At 40.9% G+C, this 14632-nt stretch overlaps 1 long non-coding RNA gene across 6 annotated transcripts in view; it reads right to left on the bottom strand.

Moving 5' to 3' along the window:
* The window catches only part of LOC308459304, a 99124-nt gene that overhangs the window by 26694 nt on the left and 57798 nt on the right, over positions 1 to 14632 (bottom strand). For 5 of the 6 annotated variants that reach the window (XR_013977966.1, XR_013977967.1, XR_013977968.1 and 2 more), the window contains one exon: positions 12786 to 12857. This is a non-coding gene — a long non-coding RNA (uncharacterized lncRNA). Of the gene's footprint in view, positions 1 to 7994; positions 8074 to 12785; positions 12858 to 14632 lie in introns of all 6 variants that reach the window. The other variant, XR_013977965.1, reaches the window with a different exon arrangement.

Raw genomic sequence — 14632 nt, 5'->3', positions numbered from 1 at the left:
AAAAAAAATGAGTTATGCATTCATAAAAGATTTGTTCCCTGCTGAAAACTACTTGCATATTTGGAACGAGAATAGTAATAAGATTTCCTCTAATTAGAAAACTAATCATATTTCCCCCACCAATCTAAGCCCTGTTAACTCATGATACCAAAACCTGGTAAGATGATGTTCCATGATGGAAAAAACGGTGGGATAAAAATGAATTAAATAAGAAATAAACTTGAGTATACCTAAAATAGCTCCTGTGATCCCATCTGTTTGTTTTTTCAGAGAAGAGGGAGAGCAATTTCTGAAAAAAACAGATGGGATCCCAGGAACTATTTTACGTTCACTCAAGTTTGTTTATTTCTTATTTAATTCATTTTTATCCCACCATTTTTTCCATCATGGAGCGACATGCCAAAAACAAGCACACATGAGGTGAAGGTACCCGTGTTGTGTGCCACAATGGTCAAATTATCTCTGCCCAGTAAGGGGTGCAATGGATGTGCCAGCCAAAGCTGTTGATAGGTGTCTTTTACTACAGAGGCCACCTGAGTCTACATGGACAAAGATGGCTCCAAGAACCCCCCCCCCCAAACTGCTTATCTGTTTTTTTCAGAGGGAGTGCAACGCCATCTAGAACAGGCAGATCCCCCAATTCTTGAACCTGGGAACCACTTGCCCACAGTGTCTTAGCAAGATTCAGCTTCAGTTTATTGACCCATATCTACTCCATAAAGTGCAGTGGTTCAGCTTATGCACAGCCTCTCCTGACTTAGATTTAATAGCAGAGTAGAGCTGAGAGTCAATAGTATACTGATGACACTGTGTCCTACACCTCCTGATGACTGTTCCCAATGGTTTTATGTAGATGTTAAATAGCATTATGGACAAAATAGTGTCTCGAGTCATCTGGCAACTAAGCTACCAAGATGTAGGTGTGAGTCTCCGGTACCAGTCAAGCAGGTAGGAGCAAAACCATCATAAAACTGTGCTTCCAACACCCAAGCCATGGCCCTGCCCATCCGTCAAAATGGACCACATCTTCTCCGTTTCTTTTTGTTGTTTAGTCGTGTCTGACTCTTCATGACCCCATGGGCCACAGCACGCCAGGCACTCCTGTCTTCCACTGCCTCCTGCAGTTTGGTCAAAGTCATGCTGGTAGCTTCAAGAACACTGTCCCACCATCTCATCCTCTGGCGTCCCCTTCTCCTTGTGCCCTCCATCTTTCCAACATCAGGGTCTTTTCCAGGGAGTCTTCTCTTCTCATGAGGTGGCCAAAGTATTGAAGCCTCAGCTTCAGGATCTGTCCTTCCAGTGAGCACTCAGGGCTGATTTCCTTCAGAATGGATAGGTTTGATCTTCTTGCAGTCCATGGGACTCTCAAGGGTCTCTTCCAGCACCATAATTCAAAAGCATCAATTCTTCAGCGATCAGCCTTCTTTATGGTCCAGCTCTCACTTCCAAGCCATGGCCCTGCCCATCCGTCAAAATGGACCACATCTTCTCCATGTCTTATATCTTTCAAATACTAGTCCATTCTAATTATACATCCTGAAGGTAGGTTTCACTGGGCTGCAAATCACAAGGACAAAGTGTCTCTTGAAGAGCTATGGAAAGAGTTGGGACTAATAAGGAAGCTGACGGGAAGAGGGAGAGGACCTTCTGCTGCCTGTGGTGAATGAACTATTTGGTATACGGGAGCTGCTTCAGGCTATGCAAGCCAAATAAGGTGAGGTAGTATAACTTGTTAGTTGGGCTTTAGCTCTTTGGCTCTGGGCAACTAACTATTCATATCCTATATAGAAAATGGAAAAATTACCGTACCTACCACTACAAGAATGTTTTGGAAGGATAAACAAGGTAAACTTTATTGCAGATTAACATATCCTTAGGGATTGCAATTATGGCAATAAATCTAAAAGAGCTCGTGAGGTAATATATGTTCATAATAAAGTATTTAGCTCCTATCCATAATCTCATGAGCAGAAGGGGGAAGAGAGGTTTGGTGAAGAAAACAACATAATTAACAACCCACTTAATATTACTACCCCTCTCCAGAAGAATATGCGACAAAACCTGAAATGCTTAGAAAGCATTTTCAAAATAAATTTTATATACGTTGTGGCATGATTGCTAAACACCAATAAATATTAATGGTTGGTGTTTCTTTTTTGTGGTTTTTTTTTGCAAGTGCAGTAAAACACTTTATTTACTGTAAGCAAATGAATGACAAGGGCCATGATTTAAGACAATGATCTGGATAAAATTTATTAAACAAGAGATTTGTGTGACTGGATTCTGAACTAGTTGTGTTTTAACTCAGAGGTGTGTTTTAACTCACTGACCCTGACTTCCTATTAGGTGTTCTTCATTCAGCAACCTTAAACACCTTCTGCATATGAACAAAACCCTGATCCTCAAGGATGTTTTCATGGCTAACAGAGAGGCTATACCACAACCAGCATATTGCAATCAAGATATGTTATGGTACTTTGTGATGGATTTCACAGCTGCCATGGCAAAGATCCAAAGACATAGCTGCAGTCACACATGAGGCTTAGGCTATTTTAGTTAAATTGTTGGCTTTTCTCCTTTTGAATGGCTGACCCCAAATGCCCGAAAGAGTAAGAAGCCTTAGTTGCAAAAGCAGATTGCTTTGTGGCATGTTGTGGTTTGAAAACAATAAGCCTAAGGTCTCACCGAGCATAATAAACTGTAGTTTTGTGCATCTTTGGATTGTGGCTAATGTTACTGCGTTATATAATGTTGTTATAAGGATGTTGCGGCACCCATTTTGCATGCAAGAGAGGCATTTCTGTTTAAAAACTGCTTTCATTCTGTGTTCTTTTGTGATGCAGTTGACTTTAAGGAACACCCACCCACTTCTGTAGGAACACTCATGGAACATAATGACCATGTCTATTTACAGCTACACAGAACCCAGTAGACATTATAGATAATGTGTGTGTAAATGATTTGTTAGTGACTTTCACTTTGAATCATTGCAATTAGATGTTTGAGGGGGCTGTTTTATTAAAAACATTAATCCCAAGCAACAGCTTTCTTTTTACTGGGGGTTGGTAAGAACTCACTAGAAAGGTTCAATCAATCCAAACAAGGAGTAAGCAAAGCTGTTATGTCTCAAATTGCGTTTGTAGAAAAAAAGCACAGGAAGGAGAAACAGCCTTACTCTATGAAATTCCCCAAACTATTTCATTAGTGCCACTGCTTTAAATTGATAAAAAATTAATGCAGCTTGCAAAACTATCGTTTTTGGGGGAGAACATTAATGACACCCATGAGAAACAACTATATTTCTTCAGATGGTGTCATAAGATGGTGTGTCATAAGTCACTTTGATTTTTTAAATGGCTTATCTCACTAAGAACAGTAAAATTTCCTGGACAAAATGGCAAAAAGGTATGTTGACTTTTGTTCTCATGGCTGAATCCAGAATGAATCTTCCTTCAATGAAAATATCGATGAAATGAAGTCCAAGATTTTACAGATCCTCCAGACTTCAGTGCCATCCTATGCACCCTCAGCATCTTCGGAGAAGTGGTGGCAGGCCCATCTGCAGCAGAGTGTTTTCAACTTTTCATTTTTAATGTTTATAGATGACGTTCATTCTTAAAATAAACTGCAGCCATTTCACAAAATCAAGCCTCATCAAAGAATACATTTGGTCTGACTCTAAATTTGGACTCTATCCAACACAGTAGAGCTGTGTCAGAATTTACTTGTAATAGTTAACATGTATTTTGGTGCATTGTGCTTCTTTTTTACTGATATGGGGTATAGGTTTCATAAAAGACGGCAACTGAAATAAATAATGTGGGGAAGTCTTTAAATTTTTTAAAACCTGAACCTGTGTTTAAAAAAATCCAGCATGCTTAATGTATTCACACCTAAAAGTGCTAAAAAGCATTGTGGAGATTGAGCTGAACCAGCAGGTGGGAGTATTCAGCCTAGAATTTGATGTACCGGTAGTTTGATACCCAATACTCTCATGCTCTAATGGTAGCATCAAAACCATAAGGCTTTTTGAACTCAGTGAATAGAATATGATCCATTTACCATTTTGAAAAAGGCAATGATCATGGAGATGAAGGCCTCCTCTGTTTATATTTAATATGCAGCTGGTCTGGTTTTGCATATTAGGCAGTATTGGCTTCAGGCAGGTTCAACTCCTTAATTCCTGTTGTCAGAATCTGTTCGATCTGAGTAAGGTTGTAATCCTGCCAACACTTACAAGGTGGTGCATCTTGCTGAACTCTGTGGAATTTATTCAGAACTCAAAGTAAACTATTCAGAATATGTATAGAACAAGCTGCAATCATATGTACAATTTCCTTGGGGCAAGCATCACTGAGCACAGCAGTACTTATTTTTGTGTAAATATATACAGGTTATTGCTGTTACTTTTAACAGAAGGGATGCTTTGACGTGTGTTGTGTGCAGATCCTTAGCATGCTATAAACAAACAAACACAATATATCTGTACAAACAGGCACAATTAATAAGTGTAATAGTTCTGTGTCTGTCTTCATTGAATGAGGAAGTGTAGAATAAAGATTGGGTTGTCTCATCCTGTCCCATCACATTCTTCTACAAGCCAACATGTATGTTCTGTTCTGCTCATTATGCTGGTGATTATAGAGTAAGTTGGCCAGGTACAAATTACAACAACGGTCCTATGTCTTTTTAATAGTTGTGTAGGACAGGAAAGTTCAGCAGGTGTAGATGACATTCCTTCCTCTTTATAGCTATTAAAGGTGCAGGAGTCCTGTTTATTTTTGCATCTGGCCATCCTGATGCAAAGTTATGAGGAAGACCTACTGGTCTGTTTATCTGTCTGGAATATTAAAAGGAAAAGATAAGGGAAAGTTGACTGAACTGTGGACAACTGCAGGAAGTAAGAGGTAAATGCCTAGTTGAGTAAAAAAAAGCCACAGCAATGACAGCCTTAGAGGAAATTGTACAGGATGAGGCCATATATGAAATGGTGACGATGCTATGAATTCATACTGCCCGCCACAGAAATATCACTGCAAATTTGCAACAGATTACTAGGAAGCCTTTTTTTAGCTTTACAAATGTAGTTCCTATGGGCATTTACTGGCCACATGAACTAGATGAAACCATGAAATGAAAGAGTGAGACAAATGAAGCATCAGTGTACAAATTCCAATTGGTCAGGCCATGTGCTGTCAAGCAGCATTTGACATGAAATGAATCAAGGCAGGTGAGACAAAAGAGATCAAAGGGTAGTTCTCTGGGGGACCAAATGTGAAACATGTGCTTCATTCCACTGTGCAAATGCAGCCCAAATAAACTTCATGATGAGACGCTGTACAGATAGATCAGGAAGGAGAGACTGTGTTTATTTTATAATGTGTGGCATTATACATTTATCACTAAATGTTTGTTTTTGAAATGGTGAAAAGAGGACCTTAGTCAAGGATTAAGAACATATGAATGTGGGGGGATGCTCCCCTAAAACCCAAGAAATAAATGAATGTCAGAATCTAGATAATATTTGGGATATTGAAGGAAAAATACAAGCTGCACAGGGATTTCTGGGCTAGCTTATGCAAACCAGCTGGCTAGTTACAGGTAAGTGCAGAGCCATTAAGAAACAACTCATTAAAGGTGTACTGGGAAGAGGGAGGAAAACAAAGGCCAGACCTCCATGAGTTGCTGGCAGAAGAAAACTGCACTAAGAGACCGGGAACCATAACTGACTGCTGCTTCAGACACAAGCTTGCTGAATCTATGAAAGATGCTCTTGGGATATAATGTTCTGCGCCTCCTCCATTGCAGACTTCCAGGTGTAAATATGGGTTAAAAATATTCCTTAAAGACAGTAGCCTCCACTGTGCCTTAATCCTCCCAATGGAAACACAATCCTGGGTGAGCACCTGGGACCCCTGGAATCTCACACCCTTTGTGGAGATTGGGGTGGTGTGTAACAATATATTCATGGATTTCACTGGGTTAGAATAACGCTCCAAAATAGCCCAACACATCTGGATTAAAGACATGATAGAACCTCTGGAAAGAACTTAAACGTCCAGTGTGCATGTCCAAGTATACTCAGTTTCCCCTTGCTTCTGTATCAGGAAACCCAAGAAGACATGATCACTTCCTCCAAAGGTTCCCAGCTGCTTCCACTTCAATGTTCAATTCCTTCCTGTTGGTGAGGACTAGATTCTTCAGTGTTTGCTGCCAAACATTCAGTCAGCTTTTCTTGCTGAGACTTAAGTGCTTAATTTTACTACTAGAAGCTGAAATCTTGCCTGCAGCTGTATTTTTGGTTCATGAGTAATGCAATGCTTGTGTGAGCACCCCCATCCTGCCCTGCCTTCAATTTGATTTAAGATTTTAAAAAGGCCTTGCAAGGATCGTGCATACTCTCCAGGACAGTCTGCCTAAGGAAAATAGAATGTCGACCTAGTCTGCTTGCTGTTCCCTTAGGTATATCCTGCCAGCTTCCATATAACATTTTTCTCAAGTAGAACCTGCTCCTAGCAAAGCAACATTTTAAAAACTGCTTTCCACCCACTAAAACTGCTCTAGGGCTTGTTGACATACTTCCCTGTGATAAGATCAAGAACACAAGGCTTGCTGGGGATTTTATATGTACTTCTATACCCTTAAGAACGACTTGTAGATGCTAGTGAATATGTAAACGAGCCAAGGCTGCGAGTAAGTTATTTATTATGGATTTATATGGATTGTGCAATTGGCAGCTACATTTTATTGCAGCAGGAAACAAATCTCTCAGTCTCCTGCTGTTTGAAGGTTTGGGAAGATTTATTAAAAGTTTAAAGGGGGATTTTTGAATTGGATAGAACATATCAAACTAGTGTTAGACAAAACAAAAAAAGTCCTCAAATATAACAAAAAAAATGACTTACTGGCTTTGAATATTTGCATTTTGTATTCTATGTACATATATCCACACATGGTTCACATGTGCAGCTGTTCTAATAACGCTGTTAAGGGAGGGGAGGTTAGGCTGAATGCTTGGGCCTTCCACTAATCATTTGAATAGCCAAGCTAGCTTTCTGGGTGACAAGCCATTAAAGGAAACTAAGGAAGGGGCTCAGTGCAAGATGGCAAATGGGTGGGGGCTCCTCCCTCAATTCACAGGTAGTTAAAAAGACAAAGGCAGAGTTGAGAGTGGAGAGTGAGTCATGTGAACTAGAAGCTGGAAGCAACAGACTGGGAAGCCAGAGTGATGCTTGATTTCTGTTTGTATCCAAGGCTGTGGTATTAATGCTATGAACCCCTCCATCATAGGTTCAGGTTGTATATATGTGTGTGAATAAACCATATATCACAAAGGAAACACAAACCCTGGGTAAACATCTGAAAGCCGGGAATCTCGCACCGCTTGGAGATTGTGATGGCATTCAACAATACATATTCTTGAGATCATTTATTTTCCCCGAGGGCTCTATGACTTTGCCATCTGTTACTCATGCTACCGATCAGCCTGAACTTCATGACTGTTGACTTGCTGCAGCGGCAGCATTTGTTCTGGGCACTGGCATGGGGGAGATGGAGAGAGCTTCTAGACTATTGCTGGAGTAGCAGTTGTTGCCGGAGCAGTGGCCCATGTGGTAGCAGTAGTAAAGGAGTTGGATCTCAATGTGGGGTTGGAATTGCAAGTGGGTGTATGTTAGCATCTGCCTATGTCGGTCATAATTCCAAGCTGAGTCCAGGAAACTTCATGCAGCTCCCATCAGTCCCAGTCATCATGGACAATGGCAAGCTAGGAGATCCTTTTACTCTCCAGATGTTGCTGAAGCATAGTCACCATCCCTGGTCATTGGCCATGCTTGCTGGTGCTCATGGGAGTTGTAGCTTAATAACATCTGGAGGGCCAAAAGTTCCCCATCCCAGGCACAGCCAATTGAAACTGGATTATGGAGAAGATCACGTCCACCCAAAGAGGAAAGAGAGCTGCTACACCAGCCAAGAGCCAGGTATACTCCACTCACCTTTGTACTGATGAAGAGAGTGGTAGAAACCCAGGAAAGGCCTATTGACTACCATTTGTTGCTGACTAATATAACAGATCTGGAAAATCATGAAAAGAGAAGCATTTCCCCTTGATATTGCTAGCAAAATGCCATGGTGAATGGTACTGAATATGAAATAAACTATTTCAATTGTGTGGAATGACTGCTACCATAATACTCCATTATGACTCCTGACACAAAAGACTTCATCCTTCTAAGGCTTCAAAACACATTAACCTCATTTTTGTGGGGGGTGCAGGGTGCAAAGCCACTCTGATAGTCATTTTAATCAAGTGGAAGCTAAGCATAGGGGCCCACTCAAGCAGCAACTGAAATAATTCTGATTTCAAGGGAAAGCATTGATCTGTATCACTGCATTCACTCAGCAAAGCAGCAATATTAAAATGGCTGAAAAAAAGGGCACACTTTAATCAAAGTGATTTTCTTTTGACAGTCAAAAATATATTGTATTGCCTTAAGCAATATCTCTGACAAAATGTTTTCCTTTTAGATAAGATTTGATGTATGAGGAATAAAGAGCATCTTGGGGTTCTTTTGTTTTATTAACGGAAAAGAAAGTGAACAATTTTTTAGAGAAAAAACATTTGGAGCCTTTCAAGGAACCTCACATTTTAGGTTAGCATAAAATATATGCAGTTAAAATCTGAACCACATCACCAGTAGGTTTTAAATGGTCTATAGATCAACCCAAGTCAGTGTCAATGACTAGTCCATTGAGTCTAGACATTGTCTTTGTCTCCATTGTAATGGTGATAAGTGTTGTTCAAGGAATGGAGGAAACCACACTGACATTTTTATTACCCCCTGCATGCTTAGGGAGTGAGTTGGTTGCTTAGAGATTAATCTTGGGAACTGCAAATAAAGGCAGATGGCATTATTCTAATCTAGAATGATATTGACAGAGGTCAATACTAGCCTTCATTTGGGCGCCCTTCACTCTGTAAAATACTTGATTCTTAATTACCTTGGTTGAATGCATATAGATGGTGAGGGTGGACAATTCTATAGCACAAAGCTTATTTCTCACCATCCTACTTGGCTGCTTATATTGTACCTCCACGCTTGGAGGCAGTAGATCTCTGAGCACCACTTGGCTCAGTGGGGAAAGTTCTGTTGCATTGTGGGCTTCCCTGCCTGTGGGCTTCCCATAGACACCTGTCAGGACACTGTGAGAGCAGGATTTTGGTAACTTCATTTTACCTCTTGCTATGTGGTCACATATCAGACATCAAAAACATTCTCATACCTTCAAACCAAACATATAAATATTGGCGGATGCTATTTTAATATCGAGTCTTCCCAGAGCTTTGAAAACATATTGGTTCCCTCCCACCCACCTACCCAACAAAAACCTTTCTGGGCCGGTAATAAAATGCTGATTAGGAAGTAACAGATGACCATCATCCATGGCACACTGAAAACACAAATGCATTTGTAAAGCGAAGTGTTCCATAAAGCTGATTCCCCCCCCCCCCCGCCCTTTTAAGTGTCTATAAAAATGTTACGTTCTTATTCAGCATGTCTTCTTTAGCTCTGCAGCATTAAGTTAGAGAAGACTAGAGGCAAAAACAAACCCAATTTTCTATGGGCAGAAGAAACTGGGGAATGTACTTTTATTTTAGTACTGGTAATAACCCATACAATACAAATTATGTAGCTTGACATTAAATCCCATGTTAAGTACACAATAGGGAGGTGTTAGGAGCAGAAGATGAGTTTTGTGCGTGTATGGGTTCAAGATTTTTCTGAATATGATGCATACCTCTACCTAATACTACAAAATATTTACACACTATTCAAATGCAGAAACTTTCATCTGCAGGAAAACAGCCCTGGGCTTCCCACAGCAGAGAATTCAGACGCCTGGGCACAATTGCTGAGAAGGCCCTCATAGTTTCTGCTTGGCAATCTGCTCCACTTTAAGGGAGCAGAAAGGCATGGAGTGGGGCCTTAGATTAATATGTGAGTCATTAAGCAGGGTGATATTGGACAAGACAGTTCGTCAGGTATCCTGGGCCTAGTGTTCCTCACTATATGACTGCAGCTTCCAATGATGCCTTGTCTATAGCCCTATTCAGTCATTTGTCTTCTGGAATAGCTAAACATATGAGCCGGAAGCACAGCAATGAGTGAGAAAGCTCCACCCACTCTCCACCACTGTCTGCATTGCCCTCCACAAGTTGGAGAGTGATAATCTGCAGGGTTCTGCATCAAGCAAGGAGGCTAAATGACTGGGTTTGTGTGAATTACAGACGAATCACAGATAAAAAGCCAGAGAATTAACATTTGTATTCTAGAACTCACAGTGCTTTTCAACTGAGTCTCTTCATATGTTTTGTCAATAAGTGTAGTGAAATCCAATTATGTATATTTATGTGTGGTCCATTTTAAGAGATCAGCAAATGTTCTTGCGTACTAACTGGGCTGTAGCAATAACGGGATATCTTCTATGTCTGTCTGTCACTTGGATTCATAGGTTAGAATCCTATCCTTATTGATGGCTTTTACAAAGACTTTGAGCCAATTCTCATCAGTTCATCTACAACCCAGCTCGCCAGCTCCATTCTTGACAGCTGCCTTAGGTACATTACTTAATTTCCTCACCCCTTTTCTCATGCTGTCTTTGATATGATGAAAAACATACTTTTGTAACATCATATTTTGATATACATCAGGATGGTGTAGCAAGTTTCTACTAATACAGGTGACCAGATGCAATGAAGTAAGGCAACCCTTAGGACACTTCTGCCTGCAGGCTAAAATTTGGCAAAACTTTTTTAAAAAAAGACTAAGTTGTGTTTGACAGTAGAATACTACTACAAGAAGATCAAGCTCTAGAAGAGTCTGCTAAAAAGGAAAGTTGGAATTAATGGAGTCTAAAATTGATTTAGTAAACTAGCTCTTTGATGGAGTGGAAACTAGAACTGCAGAAAGAAAGATACAGCTAATTGAAGAACATAATTTAATTCTTGAAGCAGAGTGTGAAGCTCACCGAGGGGTAGATTGCAGCTTTAATTGAAGAAGGATTTGTATGTTTGTATGTATGTGTATTCCAGATCCTTTTAATGGGCTGTTTGTCCAATGATATGAAGAAAACTATTACTTTCAACAGTGATATTCAAACACGACTATGCCATGAAGACAAATGGTGCCCCCCCCTCAACTCACTGGTAGTTAGAAAGACAAAGGCAAAGTTAAGAGTTGAGCTATGGTGAGCTGGAAGCTGGAAAAGCTGCAGGCTGGGAAGACAGAGAGAGAGAGAGAGTCATGCCTGGTTTCTGCTTGAATCCAAGGCTGCAGATAGCTGCAGAAGCAAGAACCTTTTCGTGCCCCTCCATCATAGGCACAGGTTGTATATATGTATAAATAAACTATAAATCATAAAGACACCACAGTCTCCATTGTGCCTCATTCCAAAGGAAACATGAACTCTGGGTAAGAGCCTAGAATGCTTGGAATCTCACATCGCTCAGAGATCAAGGTGCTGTGCAACAGTTTGTTCAGTTCATCCCTTTCTATATTAGCAGCAGGGCTGGCCTGAGACATTTTGGCACCTGAGGTCAATCGCAAAAGCACCCCCCTGAACCAGGGAATAAGGGGTGAGTGAAGATCTACAACAGGAATAAGGGGGAAAATAAAGATCTGTATCAGAATCTGCTGTCCCTGTGGATCCTGTTGCCCCAACCTTCCTTGTGGGTGGATCAGCTCTGGTAAGTAGCATCCGTACATGCACACAGAGGGTCAAAAGCAGCTGTTATTGTTTATTAGATTTCTTACTGAAACTAGTCACCATGAGGTCCTAATGCTGCTTACAACAGCAAAAACAGTACAAATAAAATACCGCATTTTTTGCTCTATAAGACTCACTTTTTCCCTCCTAAAAAGTAAGGGGAAAAGTGTGTGCGTCTTATGGAGCGAATGCAGGCTGCGCAGCTATCACAGAAGCCAGAACAGCAAGAGGGATTGCTGCTTTCACTGCGCAGCGATCCCTCTTGCTGTTCTGGCTTCTGAGATTCAGAATATTTTTTTTCTTGTTTTCCTTCTCCAAAAACTAGGTGCGTCTTGTGGTCTGGTGCGTCTTATAGAGCGAAAAATACGGTAAGTACAAATAAGACCAACCTAACATGCCCAACAACTAGCAGTTTAGACCCCATGCTATACTATCCTTTGCTTCTCTATAAGTGGTACCTCGGGTTAAGTACTTAATTCGTTTCGGAGGTCCGTTCTTAACCTGAAACTGTTCTTAACCTGAAGCACCACTTTAGCTAATGGGGCCTCCTGCTGCCGCCGCGCCGCCAGAGCACGATTTCTGTTCTTATCCTGAAGCGAAGTTCTTAACCTAAAGCACTATATATGAAGCACTATATGAGTCTGTAACCTGAAGCGTATGTAACCCGAGGTACCACTGTATAACTGGTTAAGAGGAGCTCTTCTGTTTAAGTGAATGCAAGGGTAGCATCCAAAACAGCAGCATTTCCGAAACAGACAATCAGGCAATTAAGCATCTCTCAGGAAGTTAGTTACCATGGAGAGCAAAATACTGTCACCGCCAACTGCGTTCTCTGAACCTACCTGCTAGAAGCTAATCAGAATGAAGCAGAAAGCCATGTTAATTAGAAAACAAATTATCTAAACCCTGCCAATCAAGTCAGATGTAATGAAAACTGCAGTACATTTGCGGAAGTGTAACACTCAGAAAGTTAAATGGACTCTACAATGTACTTAAGCATCCAGACCACATAATTTTACCTGCACAGATATGTAACCATTTCCAAAAGGGGTAGCGACAGAGTGTCTTGCAGCAAAAGTGACTGGTGGCACCTGAAAGACAAACAAATTTATTATGACGTATGCTTTTGTGGGCTACAGTCTACTTCCCACAATCTATTAGAGGAGAGAAAAATGACAGAACACTACTTGTTGTCAATTACAAGTCAAAATTAGATTATTTGTTTATTACTTACTTACTTACTTACTTACTTACTTATAACCTGCCCATCTGGCCAGGCCTCCCCAGCCACTCTGGGTGGCTCCCAACAGAATATTAAAAACACACAAAAAATAAAACATTAAAAACTTCCCTAAACACTGTATTCCCTAAATCACTATATGTTCAGTTTTCTACAGCCCATCCCAGACAATGACATTTCCCTCTTCCAAGCCTTGGATAGAAGGCCTGTAGTTGCTTACAAAGAGCATTCACACAACCTAAGACAAAGCTAGAATTTCCAAACTCTTCCTCTCATTGGCTCTAGCTCCACCTACTGCTAGGCTTCCTGCCTTCCACCCCATCATTCCCAATGGACACCAGCCACCACTGCTTAAAACAGCTACTCAGCAACAATGACAAGGATATCTACACAGGGAGCAGACCCTGGGGCAGACTGATGCCACCAACTCCATCCACAGCAGTATTACAGGACCCGGTAATGTCATCCACCCCACCAGTGGTTCATTCACCAGCTCATCTTCCAAAGGGACATAAGTGATCATCCACCATCACTGCCCTTCTGCATTCTACATGGTGCAAAGAGGCCAGTCTCTATGGAAAAGAATAATGGAAACAAATCTGTCATTGGACGTGGCTTGTGGGGAATACTTCAGCCTCCCAGGACACTTTGTAACTGGCCACCCTTAATCAAAGGAACTTCAGAGGAGAGTACAACATAAAACCACTGGATACATCAAGAGGTTCAGTGCTATCACCTGTGGACTCAGTTGGCACAACTGATTCTTATCATGTTGGCTTACCAGTGCCAGGATGTGTGTTAGCACCTAGTTTTTTTATGAATGGCCACCGTTAGTAAGGTGATTTATCACCACCTGTACATGTCATATCTTTCTGACCTCACTGTTTATAATTCACCACACACACACAATGCACACACAAGCAAAATCATCTATGTGTGAAGTGACCTGTAGTCCACAAAAGCTTACATCACAACACATTTTTAATTTTTAAAGTGCCACAAGACTCCTTGTTGTTTTTGCACATATATTTTTTAAAAAAGTGGGCCCATGGCATTGCTTCTCTGCTTATAATGGAATCTCAACTAGAGAATGACCACAAAGAAGTAATTCATTTTGGCTGATTTGGTCAATCGTTTTGCTAATACACAGGGCTTCTTGGGGGAATATGTAGAATGTAGAGTTAATGAACTAGTCCAAAATAATAGGTGCTCTGTGGTTTGAAATTCTGGAGGCGACACACTGCCTCCCACATACCACCGACTGTAAATGGTGCTCCTGCCAGTTGGGTGGTGCTGCCATGCAGGAAAGGTTTAGACACAATGGGACTTTGGGGTCATCTAGTTCTCTAATTCTAGGATTTTAACTTTGGTAATCTTTAATGCAGCTTTGCAAATTCTTTAGTAGCTTATGATGACAACTGTAGCATAGCAAATCTATACATGGCCCAAGGACACAGATTTTCATAAACATCTGCTTAAGCATTTTACATTGTGCTGAGGGATTAGCCTCCCCCCCCCCTTTTTTTCCCTGGAGGCCAAATTACAGTTTATGTTTCCAAGACAGAGTTGTTTAAGGATCTTCAGGAAAACCGGAGAGAGCAAACAAATATGATTTCAGTATTTAAC

The sequence above is a fragment of the Podarcis pityusensis genome, assembly GCF_964106645.2.
Source record: "Podarcis pityusensis genome assembly, chromosome: 12".
In the NCBI taxonomy this organism is placed as follows: domain Eukaryota; kingdom Metazoa; phylum Chordata; class Lepidosauria; order Squamata; family Lacertidae; genus Podarcis; species Podarcis pityusensis.
This window is presented reverse-complemented; position numbering and strand designations above follow the sequence as displayed.